The 16,340-nt window shown below is 42.3% G+C and overlaps 1 protein-coding gene across 1 annotated transcript in view; it reads left to right on the top strand.

Annotated features, from left to right (window-relative positions):
* The first annotated feature begins 5,473 nt into the window (after positions 1 to 5,473).
* Positions 5,474 to 16,340, top strand: part of LOC141273144 (high affinity immunoglobulin epsilon receptor subunit beta-like) — a 98,472-nt gene continuing 87,605 nt past the window's right edge. The window contains exon 1 of the mRNA XM_073684583.1: positions 5,474 to 5,555. The gene's annotated coding sequence lies outside the window, so the exon portion shown is untranslated. The remainder of the gene's footprint in view (positions 5,556 to 16,340) is intronic.

The following is a 16,340-nucleotide window of genomic DNA, read 5'->3' as shown; positions in this document are numbered from 1 at the left end:
TAATAGATAGCCCAATAGGGAGATTTAGGTTATATAATGTATATGCCCCAAATGATAATAACAATCCCTTTTTCAAAGAACTAGAGAAGCTTATTCTAGAAGATGGAGAAAGACGAGTGATTCTAGGAGGAGATCTAAATACAGTTCTGAATGTGATGGAGGATAGATCAGGTTCAAAAAAGAAAAATAGTAGAGAGACAACACATGACAAAATATTACTCCCTTTCATAGAGTCTACCAATCAATTGGATACATGGCGAAATGCACACCCATTAGATAGAGAATTCACTCATTTTTCACACGAACACAACACTTGGTCAATAATAGACTGTCTCTTAGTTTCACACAAGTTGCTGAATAGAGTTGAGAAAGCAATGATTCATGACCTAATCATATCAGATCATGCGCCGGTCTCTCTTTCTCTTCATGATAATTACCCAAAAGGAACAGACATTTTGTGGAGATTTCCAAACTATCTAGCCAGTGATAAAAATTTTCAGAAAATCATAAAGGAATGGTGGTTGAATTTAGCATTGATAACAAGCAACATGAAGAATCAGAACATCAATATTGAGATACCACAAAGGTAGTATTACGGGGAAGTATCATAGGTTATGTATGGTCATTAAAGAAGAAAACATTAATAGCATATAACGAAGCAAGTAAAACCACGAGAAATAATTATATCAATTATTTGAAATGTCCGAATGTAGACAATAGGGAGAGGTGGCTGAAAGCCAAATCTGATTTTGACCTCTGGTTGGACAGGGTGGAAAGATTAAAAGGCCAAAAAAGTGCAGCGGAATTCTTCAGATATGGGAACAAATCAGGCTCACTCTTGGCAAAAATGGCAAGAGGGAAAAGACCCATGACATTCATAAACAATTTAAAAGATTCGTATGGTCATTTACAAAATAACCCAAAAATAATAAATTAAATATTGGGAAAATATTACACGGCTTTATATGAGCAGGGAATGTCAGATGATGAGGAAGGAGTACGTTTCCTCAACTTTGTAAAGCTTCCCAGGATAAGTGACTCAGACGGATTCATTAAATGGCCCAATTAGAGAAGAAGAAATCATCAAAACAATAAAAGGTTTAAAGAATAATAAAGCCCCTGGACCGGATGGTATGATAGGAGAATTTTATAAGATATTAACTCTCAATTGTTGAGGTGGGGTTTGCCACACCCCAGGAAATTTTTGCTCGGCTGCCATTCTTTGAAAAATGCTGGTATGAGGATACGTGTCTGACTAGCTTCCATCCATTTGTGGGTGTCAAAAATTTGTTATACTCATGTGTAATCAATCGCCAATAAGAAAACGATTAAAACAAACGTGATCTTTGCATTTTCTGTAACAATAAGAGATTTCTAAACACTGGGGTATAGGAAACCCCACATCATCAGTTGCGTGACAAAAAAAACACCTCACCAGTTGAGGGTTAAGCAGTGAAATTTCCCCAACACTAGCAAAAGTATTTAATCTCACATTGCAAAATAAAATACTCTTAAAGTCAGGAGATATGGCTTATATTAAACTTCTTCATAAACAAGGGAAAGATGAAAAAGACCCAGGTTCTTACAGGCCCATATCTTTAATAAATCAAGACATAAACATTATGTCAAAAATACTCGCAGATCGATTAGCAGAAATTCTAACCAATATTATAGGGAATCATCAGGTAGGATTTATAAAAAATAGAGCAGCAGTCTTTAATATCAGGACAGTCCTGTCACTACAAGATGGACTGAGAAGGGGTGGATGCGTAAGTGGACAACCAGCCCTATTGGCATTGGATGTAGAGAAGGCTTTCGACAATATACAGTGGAAATGGTTGGAAAATGTATTAGACAAATTCGGAATAAGAGGCACGTTTAGGAATTATTTAAAGGCATTATATGCTAATCCACAAGCTAAAATCTTTCCACCTCGCTTTTTATCAGATAGAATAAAGTTACAAAAAGGGACAAGACAAGGTGGCCCACTCTCGCCTTTATTGTTCGATCTGGCTATAGAACCCCTGGCCCAATATTTGATAAAATCAGAATGTTTCACAGGCATCAAAGTAGGAGATAAGGAGGTAAAATTAATCTGCTTCACTGATGATTTGTTACTCTTCTTGTCCAATTCAGAGGAGCATTTACAACAAATAATGGATAAACTACATTATTTCAAACCTTTCTTGGGATACAAAATTAATGGCAGTAAATGCCAACTCCTATACTTGACCGGATCAGGCAACAGATCAAATAGAAATATTAATGTATCAATAGCCTCACAATACATAACCTATTTAGGCACTAAAATAGGCAGAGATTCTGGATCCCTTTACAGACTAAATTACCTTCCCCTAATAGAGACATTAGGAAACTACAGTCAGCATTTGTGAAATTCATCTGGCAGGGAAAGAGACCAAGAATATCTTATAATAAATTAGCTTCAAGAAAAGAAGGAGGAACCCAGGCACCCCTAATCACAATATACAATTTGGCAGCTCTAATCAGACATATAAAAGACTGGATACACGGGACATCACATTTTTCTAATATAAAACTGGAGAGAGAATTAGCAAGCCCGTTAGATCTTAGAGCAATTTTACACATGAACTGGGGAAGTCTGCCGCCATAAATTAAAGCGAGCAGCCTATTGAGAGACACGGTGGGAGCCTGGAGAGTAATAAGAAGATTATATAAACTACCATTTAAAATATCTAAATATACTCAGGGAAAACGAAACAAATAATTTGGAAAATGGAGGGAGAAAGAAATTAACTATCTGGGAGATATATTAAAGATAGAAGAAGGGAGATTCTTACGTTGGTCGGAATTGTCATCCAAATACAATTTGGAAAGTAAACAATATTTGCAATTCCTCCAATCATTAAAATTTGTGTATAACAAATCTGGGGAAAGTGGAAAAGACAAATAATTTTGACAAATTGATAGGGGACAAAACAAGCCATGGAGAAAAAATAATAATTTTAACCCTGACATAGTACATCTGATTTTGTTGGTAAAAAAAAAAATGCATTCTTAGACATTGGTTGGAAAAACAAACTCCTAGAATAACAGAAATAACTGATACATTGAAATCACTATTATTGTTTGATAAAATAGACACAGAAAGACAAAAAGAAAAAAACACAGGAATTTTTTTTAATAAAATGGAGAACATTTATTGAGAACAATTACACCCAATCAGAAATATCAAAACTGATGGTTACGTTTAAGGGCACATCATGGTACAATTTTGAAGCCTTGGGAGGAAATTTGGGAAAACTGAAAGTTCAATGTTAATACTCTAAGATCGGTTATTGGAGAATTGTGAAATATTTATTGCAAGTTTATCTAATTAAGGTATTGTTGAGATATTCTAAATATTGTAAAACTGATGAGACAAAAATGATAATGCTTCTTTACCTTTGAAATGTATGTTTTTGATTTTCTCATCAAATAAAAAATTGGTTAAAAAAATAAAAAAATAGTTACAGCACTAGTTAGTTGGTTAGTTTTAAACGTCAGGTTTTCTTACATCTCCTTTAGGCTATGTGCCCACGATGCAGAAATCGTCCGGATTTTTCCTGAGCGTTTCTGCATCTCCCTGGCCAAAAAAATACATGCGGATTGTACATGCGGATTGTACATGCGGATTGTACATGCGGATTGTACATGCGGATTGTACATGCAGATTGTACATGTGGATTGTACATGCGGATTGTACATGCGGATTGTACATGCGTTTTCCTGCCAGGGACATGCGGATGTGAAGCGTTCTTCATATGCATTTCCGCATATGAATCCATGCAAACGGCATGAATTTATATACTATGACCTTAAAGAATGGTAAAAAATAAAAAAAATAAATCTATACTTACCTTCCGATGGCCCCGCAGTCTGGCTTCGCTCCGTCCTGACTTGCCAGCAGCTCGCGGTACACTACACTGAAGGACCTGCCGTCACATGACTGTGATGTCAGCGCAGGTCCTTCAGTCCACCGCGATCTGCCGGCAAGCGAAGATAAGGAGACCGGGGGCCATCAGAAGGTAAGTATAATATTTATATTTTATTTTATTCTTTTTTTTACAGGTACTATGGTATCCGGGTCCGGAGGAGAGTCTCCTGTCCTCTGGACCCGGGTACCATCCGCACATTGAAACGCATGGAATCCGCCTGTACAGATCCAGTGATGCGGATGACATGCGTTCCAATGCAAGTCAATGGCGGCGAAAATGCAGCACTTCCGCAAAATAATTGGTAGTGCTGCGTTTTTTTCCGCAATGATAACCTGCACAGCACATGCGGATTATCATTGGGGAACATGGCAGATCTTCTACCAAGCATTTTTTAAGCGTTTCTGTAGCGGAATTGCCGCTGCAGAAACGCTTAAAAAACGCATCGTGGGCACACAGCCTTACTCCTGTCTCGTCTGTTTTCTTCTTTTTCTTGTTGCCACCCTACCTCTCCTTTTCTCCTTTGAAGTTCCCTCTTTCCTTCTCACCCGCTGCTTTTCATCCACTTTATAATTGTCCCCTCCTCCCCTCTTCTATTCTCTTTCTCTTATTTCTCTAGGTGCATCCCTCTTACATACAGTAGACTATATGACTCCTATATATTGAAGTATTAGTGACTGCATTGCTTGCAGTCAGTAATAGAGGATATGCACATATTTCATTCTTTTCACTTATGTTACCCATTTTTCTCAACTAGATGACTTGCTTGCTTGTCCTGGTCTGCTATATGTTTTGGCTAGCAGAGATTCCTGAGCTGGCTTTCAGCAGAGCTGTTGGTAAACCACATTTGCTTCTAGGGATGAGTTGGCAGAAAATAGATATGCAGCATTCTCCTTTTACGCTTCTTTTGGAAAGCCTAAATAAGTTGAAGCTATAAAAGAGTTTCTATCACTGGCTGAGTGCAAGTGCCACAAGGTCAAGTAACATAAGGAAGGACATGGGATTATAGGTAGTGTTGAGCGAATTTGTTCGGCATTTCAAATTCGGGTTCGTGTTCGGGGTTCCGGCTTTTTCACACCAAAAAATCGGCTCCGCCCATAAACACCCCTGATTTGCCACGCTGTCACGCAGATAACACGAATCCAAATTTGAAATGCCGAACAAATTCTCTCAGCACTAATTATAGGTACTCCAGGTGGTCCAAGGGAAATACAAACTGGATCTCAGCAGTGCATAGTGTTCTTGTTCCGCATGAGCTAAGAAGGAAGGAGAATGAGGTCTGGGAATCTGTGGATAGCACTTGTATTGCCATCTGCTTATGCTCACATCGGAAGAACCGACGTACAGAGCTAATTAGGTGGCATGAGGAGAACCTACACAATATTAGGAAGCTGGTTTTCACATTATGGGTGATTGGAGTTGACACTTCTTGCTATAAATTTCCATGACATAACCAGAGATCACAAATGACACATGGTAAGATTTAATTATAGATACAGAAACATTTAGCCATTGGTAATATGAGGTAATAAAACTATGATAGCAGAAGAGTAAAGGTTCTGAGTTATACAATCATACAAAAGTCTAAAGGTTTACTGCACCGTGAGTACTTCTACGTCTTAAGAATTACATGTTATCTTTTATATTATAAATGTGTATATATATATATATATATATATATATATATATATATATACTTTTGAGGATGTTTTATTTCCTAGTATTGGTATATTATTATTATTCTTCATGTTGTCTAATTAGAATGTCTGCAGAAATGTGGTTACAAGGAGTACAAATGGAAGTTAAGTTAATTTTCAGACTGTTATTTTTCTGAGTATTTGTCCCAAGTATTGTTTTCTTTGATGTGAATGTAGAGATGCATTTTGTTTCTCGTGTTCATATAGCTAAAAGTCAAGAAGTCAGTATGGGCATGATACATTGCATTGATCTGTGTAGAGGAACAGATTCCTCATAGGCTGCCGTGTGTATATGTGAAGAAATATTCCCTTCTCCAGCCATTGATTTGGAGTTATGGCCAGGCATTTGGGATTGCTTGAGTGTTACTTTAAGTTATTGTAAGACTGACATAGTGTATAGCCAAATGTAAGGCACAGTGGGGGAATTGCAGCATTCTGATGATGCTGCATTATAATACACAACACATTGCTTATGGTTTGCCTTTAAACAATAAAAAAGAGGACTTATTAATCCAGAGAAAGGTTAAAAGAAGCCCCTTGAAGCATGAGCTGATCTACCATAAAGGGAACCTGTTATTAAATTCAGCATGAATTAGAGCCTGGTTGCATGATTGCAGCCAGGTATGTTTAACTCTGAAATGCTGCAAGCATTGTTTGCCACTGTGGTGTTTCAGAGAAAATATAAATTGAAAAGTCAGCTGGGGACTATAGGGAGGGTCCTGACTAGTGATGAGCGAGCACTAAGATGCTCGGGTACTCGTTGTTCGAGTCGAGCAATTTGGAATGCTCGAGTGCTTGGTCCGAGTAACGAGCCCAATGTAAGTCTATGGGAAACTCAAGCATTTTTTCGGCGCCCCCCCAGCCCCCGGAGTTCTGCGGAGGGCCTAAAAATTGCCCAAATCGAAGGGAACAGTGCTCAAATGACATGGGAGCAGCATCGGGAAGACCCCTGGAAGCATTTCTGACTCCCAAGTCAATGCTGTCAATAATGTTGTCAGGTGTACTACACCACTTTTACGTACTCACAATAAAACATACAAAAACAAAACCAATATGGATTTTCCTGGGAAATATGTTAAGGAACATCTTTTCCAGGGTAATGACTTGTATATAAGGCAAAATAAATATACAAAAACAAAAATGATCCTTCACACCTTGGGCTATGTTCACACGTAGCGTTTTTGATGCGTTTTTGCACTTTTACAGTGCTTTCAACCAAGACAAATGCATTCACCAGGAAATGTCATTTTAACATTTTACAACCTTATCTGGCCATGTGGTGTGTGACACATCATCAGACACATCCTGTTTCATTTATGATGGAGGGACTCTGAAAGTCACAAAGCCAATTTTTATAGGGCCATCAGGTGGCCCTTACTATTCTTAAAGGGCCAGCAGTTGGCCCTCACTATTGTTAGAGAGCCATCAGCCAGCTATGCTTTGTTGTTCCCATTATTAACGAGTGGATCTCGTATACTGTTATTGCGGATGCAGTGACTGCAAGGGCTGCCAAAAATTTGGACGCAACCCAATACCCCTTTGAAGAGACATAGAGGAGGGTTTCAGTAAAAAAAAATGTTCCCATTATAATGGAGCGGGTCTCCTTTAGTGGTAATGCCCATGCTGTGACTGCAAGGGCTGCCAAAATTTGGGAAAAGCCCCACTAACAATTTAAAGACACATAGAGCTGGGCAACAGTAATGACATATTCCCATTAGAAAGGAGAGGGTCTGCTATACAGTAATATGGTATGCAGTGAGTGGAACAGCTGCCAAAATTCAGGAAAAAAAACACTAACAATTTAAAGACAGATAGAGCAGGGCCAGAGTAACGAGTACGAAATGTTCCCATTAGAAAGGAGAGAGTCTGCTATTCAGTTATAGGGTATGCAGTGAGTCCAACGGCTGCTAAAATTTAGGAAAAACTCCACTAACAATTTAAAGACACATAGAGCTGGGCCACAGTAACGACAAATTCCCATTAGAAAGGAGAGGGTCTGCTATACAGTTATAGGGTATGCAGTGAGTCCAACGGCTGCTAAAATTTAGGAAAAACTCCACTAACAATTTAAAGACACATAGAGTTGGGCCACAGTAAGGCTATGTGCCCACGTTGCGGAAATGGAGCATATTTTTTACGCTTCTCTCTGTCAGGAAAATGCATGCGGATTTTACATGCATTTTTCCCGCCAGGTAGAAGCGTTTGTGAAGTGTCTTTGCATGCATTTCCACATGCGGATTGACAATCGCTTTCCAGGCGATTTTAGCATCACTCGGAAAGTGCTTGTCAACCAGGTGACACTTTATAAATCCATGCAAACGGCATGGATTTATATAGTGTGACCGAAAGATTGTTTAAAAATAAAAAAATAAACCTTTACTTACCCTCCGATGGCCCGGCTTGTGTTGCTGCTCTCGTTCCTGGCTGCCAGCTGATCGTGGGACACTGCACTGAAGGGCCTGCGGTCACATGACTGTGACGTCAGCGCAGGTCCTTCAGTCCTGCCTGCAAGCACAGAGGAGGAGACCGGGGGCCGTCGGAAGGTGAATATAATATTTTTTTTTTATTTTAATCTTTTTTTAACAGGTACAATGGTACCCAGGTCTGGATGAGAGTCTCCTCTCCTCCAGAACTGGGTACCATCCGCACATTGAAATGCATGTAATCCGTAAGTACAAATGTACTGACACGGATTATATGCGTCTCAATGAAAGTCAATAGCGGCGATTACGCCGCGCTTCCGCAAAATTAATGGACATGCTGCGGATTTTTGAGCGCAGCATAAACGCTGCGTAAAAATCCGCAGCATGGGCATAGAACTTGCAGAATCCCCTTGGGGACCATGGGGGGCGGATTACCTAGCGTTTCACAAGCATTTACGCTGCGGAAATTCCGCAGCATATATGCTTGAAAAACGCTACGTGGGCACATAGCCTAACGAGGACATGTTCCCATTAAAAAGTTGAGGGTCTGCTTTTCAGTTATAGGGTATGCAGTGAGTCCAACGGCTGCCAAAATTTAGGAAAAACCCCACTAACAATTTAAAGACACATAGAGGTGGGCCACAGTAATGAGTACGAAATGTTCCCATTAGAAAGGAGAGGGTCTGCTATTCAGTTATAGGGTATGCAGTGAGTCCAACGGCTGCCAAAATTTAGGAAAAACCCCACTAGCAATTTAAAGAAACATAGAGGTGGGCCTCAGTAATGACATATTCCCATTAGAAAGGAGAGGGTCTAACATACTATTTGCCTATGCAGTGACTGCAATGGCTGTCAAAAATTTGGAGGCACTCCAATGCCCCTTGCAAGAGACTTAGAGGTCAGAGGGCCTGCTGAAAACAATGTTCCAATTATTAGGAAGTGGGTGTCCCATACTGTTTGCATATGCAGTGAAGCAATGGCTGAGAAAAATTTGGAGGAACTCCAATGTCCCTTGCAAGAGACATAGATATGTTAATATAGTACATATGGTGGTGATATGGCGGTGGAGGATGAGGATGCAGAGAAGGAGCAGGACAAGAGCAAATAGACAAAATCAGCCCTTGTTCATTTTTATAAGAGTCAGCCTGTCAGCATTTTCAGTTAACAGGCGGATGCGCCTATCGGTTATAATTCCACCAGCAGCACTAAAAGCCCGCTCTGACAAAACGCTAGCGGCAGGGCAGGCCAGGACCTCCAAGGCATAGAGAGTCAGTCCATGCCATGTGTCCAGCTTGGATACTCAATAATTATAAGGCACAGAGGAATCACGGAGGATGTTGGTAAGCTCGGCAAGGTACTTTCTCACAATCTACCGAAACTTTTCCCTCCTATGGAGAGTACCCCGTGCCTCAGGGCCTGAGCGATTTGAGGGTCTGAGAAAACTGTCCCAGAACTTTAAGAGTGTTCCCCTGCCTCTGCTGGATTGCATTTGTGTCTCTCTCGCCTGTACTCCTTGGTTGTCCAACGAACTGTGACCTCTGCCGCCAGCATTTTCAGATGGGAATTTTTTTAATAATTCCACAACAAGGGCATTCTGGTACTGCCCCATTTTATTAGGCCTGCCCAGCATGGGAAAAATAAATAGTACGTTTTCCTTGTAGCGTGGGTCTAGAAGTGTGACCAACCAGTAATGACTGTCACCCAAAATTTGGACAACGCGAGGGTCACGGGAAAGGCAGCGTAACATAAACTCAGTCATGTGTGCCAAACTGCAAAGAGGCAAGACTTCTGTGTCCTCACCAAGAGGACGACTGACCATGCTCTCCTCCTCATTCTCCTCCTCTTCCTCCTCCTCCCTGTCCTCAGGCCATCCACGCTGAACAGACGGTATGACAGTTATGCAGGTAGTACCGTCTATAGCGCAGGAAACTAGCTCCTGTTCTTCCTCTTCCTCCTCCTCCTCTGGCTCATTGTCACCCAATCCACATTGGGATGAGATGAGGCTGGGCTGTGTGGAATCACCCTGTATGTTTCCTTGCTCCATCTCATCGTGTTCTGCCTGCAATGCATCCTTTTTATTTGTGAGCAGAGAGCTTTTCAGAAGACAGAAAAGTGGGATGGTGACGCTAATTATGGCGTCATCGCCGCTCACCATCATGGTGGAGTCCTCAAAGTTTTGGAGGATGGTACATATGTCTGACATCCATGTCCACTCCTGAGGTCTTATGTGTGGAGTCTGAACTGAATACCGACGGCCTTGTTGATGCTGGTAGTCAACAACTGCCCTCTTCTGCTCACAAATCCTTCTCAACATCTGCAATGTAGAGTTCCAATGCATGGGGACATCGCAGATCAGTCGGCGAGCTGGAAGCTGCAAATGCTGCAGAAGCATGGCAAGGGCGGCGGAAGCTGTAGCTGTCTTTCTAAAATGGGCACACAGGCGGCGTACTTTGACAAGCAAATCTGGCAGATCCGGGTAGGGTTTCAAAAACCTCTGAACCATGAGGTTAAGCACATGGGCCAGGCATGGTACGCGTGTGAGCTCGCCTCGCCTCAGAGCTGCCACCAGGTTCCAGCCATTGTCACACATGACCATGCATGGCTGTAAGGCCAGCGGTGTCAGCTCAGATCTGCCTGCTCTTCCAGAGCTGTCCACAACTCTTCAGCGTTGTGCGATTTGTCACCTAAGCATATTAGATTCAGCACAGCCTGTTGCCGCTTGGCCGAGGCAGTGCTGCAGTGCTTCCAGCTTGCGACTGATGTGGTCATTTCGGAGATGGAGGCTGAAGAGGAGGAGGTGCAGGAGCTGTAGAATGTGGGGGCAACCCATATTGACCCAGGGCCCGCAATCCTCGGCGTCGGGAGGACGTGTTCCGTCCCAAGGTCCGACTGGATCCTGGCTTCCACTATATTAACCCAGTGTACCATCAGCGAGATGTACCATCCCTGCCCAAAAGCACTTGTCCACGTGTCCTTGGTTAGGTGGACTTTCCCAGTAACTGCGTTGTTGAGGGCACGTCTAATGTTGTGGGACGCATGTTCGTGTAATGCTGGGATGGCACACCGGGAGAAATAGTGGCGGCTGGGGACCGAGTACCGAAGGACGGCCGCCGCCATCAGGTTGTGGAAAGCTTTCATCTCCACGAGCCTAAAAGGCAACATTTCGAGCGCAAGCATTCGTGAAATGTGTGAATTTAGTAGTATGGCCTGTGGAGCATTGTCTGCGTATTTGCGCTTGCGTTTCAAGGACAGGCGTAAGGACAACTGAACGCTGCGCTGAGACAAGGACATGGATGTGCTTGCTGATGGTGCTAGTTGAACCCCAACGACAGGTGCAGGGCAGGAGGCATCTTGGCATGCGCCATGGACACGGGATTGTTGTGCACGCACAACAGGGGAACAAGCAGTGGTGTCACCCGCAGACACTGTTGCTGGACCCTGGGGTTCGGCCTACTTAGTCGGGTGCTTTGCTGCCATGTGCCTGATCATGCTGGTGGTGGTCAGGCAGCTAGTTTTACTACCCCTGCTGATGCTGGCCTGGCAGGTGGTGCAAATGGCCTTTTTGGGGTTATCTGCAGAGTCTTTAAAAAATAACCAGACTTGGGAAGACCTAACAGTTGTACTGGCAACTTCCGTCGTGTTGGCATTATGGAGAATGCTTTCCTGCCTTTTGTCTGCGGCCACCACACTGCTTCTTCCTGCCTGTTGTGGTGCTACGCTTCCCTCACCCTGTGTGCTGCTGTCCATGCTCTGTATGTCCCCCTGCCAGTTTGGGTCAGTTACTATATCATCCACATCCTCATCTTCCACTTCCGCACCCTGGTCCTCCTCCTGTCTTTCTGGCAATTGTGTCTTATCATAGTCATCATCATCATCCACCTCTTGGGACAGTAATTGCACTTTCCCATGGCCGCCTTCGTGTGACCATGGCTGCTCCAATATTTGGGCATCGCTACACGCGTTCTACTCTTGACTCGCTTGAATCTGGTCTGGCGAGAGGCCAGAATCTACAAATGGAAAAGTGAACAGCTCTTCTGAGTGTCCAAGTGTGGGATCAGTTGTCTCCGGTCACTCAGCATGGTGAGAGGAAGGAGGATCAGGGTGAGAAATATGCGGTCCAGACTCATAGCTACTGAGACTTGACCGTGTGGCAGACAGGGTGGTAGTGGCAAAGTGACTGCAAGCATTATCTGCTATCCAACCAACAACCTTTTGACATTGCTCTGCGTTCAATAGTGGTGTGATGGGTCCCCTAGCAATTGGGACAGGAAAGTCGGGCGACAAGATGTGGGTGTTTATTGTGGCACAATTTCATCTTGCCCATGGCCACGGCCTCGGCCTCTGCATGCACCATCACCATCAAGTCCACTTCCCCGTCCCTTGCCGCGCACCTTGCCCATTTTAAATGGAGGACATTATGTTCCACGTTCACTCGAAATGTCTGATTTTGGAACACAGTTATATGTGATATGTCTGACAGAGAACCACGGTTTTAAATAGCAGGCCTGTAATTTACTAATATTATTCTACACAGAGACCTAGTATGAATAGCTTGACCAACACACTGTGACGGAATGGAAATGGAAGAAATGTCTGATTTTGGAACAGTCTTATAGGTGATATGTCGGACAGAGAACCACGGTTTAAAATAGCAGGCCTGTAATTTACTAATACTATTCTTCACAGACACCTAGTATGAATAACTTGACCGACACACTGCAATGAAATGGAAGGCAGAAATGGCTGATTTTGGAACACTGTTATATGTGATATGTCTGACAGAGAACCATGGTTTTAAATAGCAGGACTGTAATTTACTAATACTATTCTTTACAGACAACTAGTGTGAATAGCTTGACCGACACACTGCAACGGAATGAAAATGGAAGAAATGTCTGATTTTGGAACAGTCTTATATGTAATATGTCTGACAGAGAACCACGGTTTTAAATAGCAGGCCTGTAATTTACTAATACTATTCCTCAAAGACACCTAGTGTGAATAGCTTGACCGACAAACTGCAACAGAATGGAAAAGGAGGCCAATATTTTCCACGCTCAGTTCAAATTTCTGGATTTTTATCACTGAAATATGGAATAGATCTGTCTTTATTGTGCAGTGAGAACAAGCAAATGGGGCAGAAAATGGCATACTCTGGATTGCTTTTTAAGCAAATAAACAGGATTAAGAACAAAAAAAATTTGCCCTGAACCCTGATATCTGGGGCTATGTCTACAAATACCTGTAATTATTACAGCAGCAGCAGACAGGACGTTCAATTGACCCTCTTGTGCCTCATCATACACTGCTGTATGCCACATACACTGCCTGCCTAGCACTGATTATAGGCATCTGGATTAGTCCTCAGAAAGACTGTTAGTTCAGATGTATATATAGAGTATAGACCAAAAATTTGGACACACCTTATCATTTAAAGATTTTTCTGTATTTTCATGACTATGAAAATTGTACATTCACACTGAAGGCATCAAAACTATGAATTAACACATGTGGAATTATATACTTAACAAAAAAGTGTGAAACAACTGAAAATATGTCTTATATTCTAGGTTCTTCAAAGTAGCCACCTTTTGCTTTGATGAATGCTTTGCACACTCTTGGCATTCTCTTGATGAGCTTCAAGAGGTAGTCACTGGAAATGGTCTTCCAACAATCTTGAAGGAGTTCCCAGAGATGCTTAGCACTTGTTGGCCCTTTTGTCTTCACTCTGCGGTCAAGTTCACCCAAACCATCTCGATTGGGTTCAGGTATGGTGACTGTGGAGGCCAGGTCATCTGGCGTAGCACCCCATCACTCTCCTTCTTGGTCAAATAGCCCTTACACAGCCTGGAGGTGTGTTTGGGGTCATTGTCCTGTTGAAAAATAAATGATGGTCAAACTAAACGCAAACCGGATGGAATAGCATGCCTCTGCAAGATGCTGTGGTAGCCATGCTGGTTCAGTATGCCTTCAATTTTGAATAAATCCCCAACAGTGTCACCAGCAAAGCACCCCCACACCATCACACCTCCTCATCCATGCTTCACAGTGGGAACCAGGCATGTAGAGTCCATCCGTTCACCTTTTCTGCTTCGCACAAAGACACGGTGGTTGGAACCAAAGTTCTCAAATTTGGACTCATCAGACCAAAGCACAGATTTCCACTGGTCTAATGTCTATTCCTTGTGTTCTTTAGCCCAAACAAGTCTCTTCTGCTTGTTGCCTGTCCTTAGCAGTGGTTTCCTAGCAGCTATTTTACCATGAAGGCCTGCTGCACAAAGTCTCCTCTTAACAGTTGTTGAAGAGATGTGTCTGCTGCTAGAACTCTGTGTGGCTCTAATCTGAGCTGCTGTTAACCTGCGATTTCTGAGGCTGGTGACTCGGATAAACTTATCCTCAGAAGCAGAGGTGACTCTTGGTCTTCCTTTCCTGGGGTGGTCCTCATGTGAGCCAGTTTCTTTGTAGCGCTTGATGGTTTTTGCAACTGCACTTGGGGACACTTTCAAAGTTTGCCCAATTTTTCAGACTGACTGACCTTCATTTCTTAAAGTAATGATGGCCACTCGTTTTTCTTTACTTAGCTGCTTTTTTCTTGCCATAATACAAATTCTAACAGTCTATTCAGTAGGACTATCAGCTGTGTATCCACCTGATTTCTGCACAACACAACTGATGGTCCCAACCCCATTTATAAGGCAAGAAATCCCACTTATTAAACCTGACAGGGCACACCTGTGAAGTGAAAACCATTTCCAGTGACTACCTCTTGAAGCTCATCAAGAGAATGCCAAGAGTGTGCAAAGCAGTCATCAAAGCAAAAGGTGGCTACTTTGAAGAACCTAGAATATAAGACATATTTTCAGTTATTTCACACTTTTTTGTTAAGTACATAATTCTACATGTGTTAATTCATAGTTTTGATGCCTTCAGTGTGAATGTACAATTTTCATAGTCATGAAAATACATAAAAATCTTTAAATGAGAAGGTGTGTCCAAACTTTTGGTCTGTACTGTTTATATGTTGTGGAATACCTATACTAACTATAAACAAGCAAGTCTCTCCCTGACACAGCAGCACCTTTCTCTACTCTGCCTGATTCCGGGGTAGACTGTGACGAGCATGGCGGCGCCCGGTCTTATATTGACCTGATGATGCTGTGCAGCCAGCCAATCACTGTAATGCCCACAACCAACATGGCTACGGCATTACAATGCGTGGCAGGCAATCCCTGCTTATTCATTGGCTCTCTAAAGAGCGTCAAACATGCAAGGAGGGGACCTGAGTTCCCACCCGAGCAACCCGGAAATACTCTCAGAGCGCCGAGCTTGTCGAGCACAGTGATGCTCGGGCGAGTACCGAGCAGTGGCGAGCACGTTCGCTCATCACTAGTTCTGACTAATCTGATGCTGAACCTGGACAGCTTCTTTCTGCCCACTCCAATTCATTGACAGGTCTCCTTCAATGTACACATAAGGGCCAAGCTTGATTTGACAGATGTCTCCCAATAATCCCCAGCCGACATTTCAAACAATGTTGTCTCTGAAACACGACAACATTTCAGAGTAAAGAATACCTTGTTGTAATTGCAGAACAAGACTCTGATTCATGCTGCCTGTGGTTCGGGAAGCATGAATCTAGTCAGAGGTTCTCCTTAAAAAAGTAAAAATTCACTGATTACAAAGTGTCGATCAGACTACATGATCATTAGAAAATTTGAATAGGCGTTGGAGCTTTGATTCATACTTTTTTAAACATTCATTTAAGCCAACTGACGTAACCAGCTCTTGAGGTAGATTGACCCAAAATAGGCACAGTTACTATGATAAAGAAGGCTTGTTGCCACCTTTGTCAATTAAACCAATCACCCTTGCCTTTTCAAGAGCTTTTACATGGAGTAACTTTGCACCATAGTTTTTGTAAGGGCCATTTATACACTTGGACAAATAAATTATTTCTCCAATTTTATCTCAATTTATTTATGTTTCTAGTCTTTTCTCATAAGTAGTGTTGAGCATTCCGATACTGAAATATCGGGTATCGGCCGATATTCGCGGTATCGGAATTCCGATACTTAATTCCGATACTATTGCAATATCGTATACCGGAATCGGAAGTTCCCATAATGCAATGAGACATTTTCATTTTATTCAGCCAATGAGGATCCTAAGAAGTGTGGGCACATCCTGTTAGGCATGTAGGCATCTTAACTAATGGCATGGCTGTGATTGGCTGCTGAAATGATGTCATGATGCACTATAAAAGCCAC

The sequence above is a fragment of the Phyllobates terribilis genome, unplaced genomic scaffold (genome assembly GCF_046119375.1).
Source record: "Phyllobates terribilis strain yellow unplaced genomic scaffold, ASM4611937v1 Scaffold_5__5_contigs__length_657084704, whole genome shotgun sequence".
Lineage (NCBI taxonomy): Eukaryota > Metazoa > Chordata > Amphibia > Anura > Dendrobatidae > Phyllobates > Phyllobates terribilis.
Note: the sequence above shows the minus strand (reverse complement) of the source record. Positions and strands in the feature narration are given on the sequence as shown.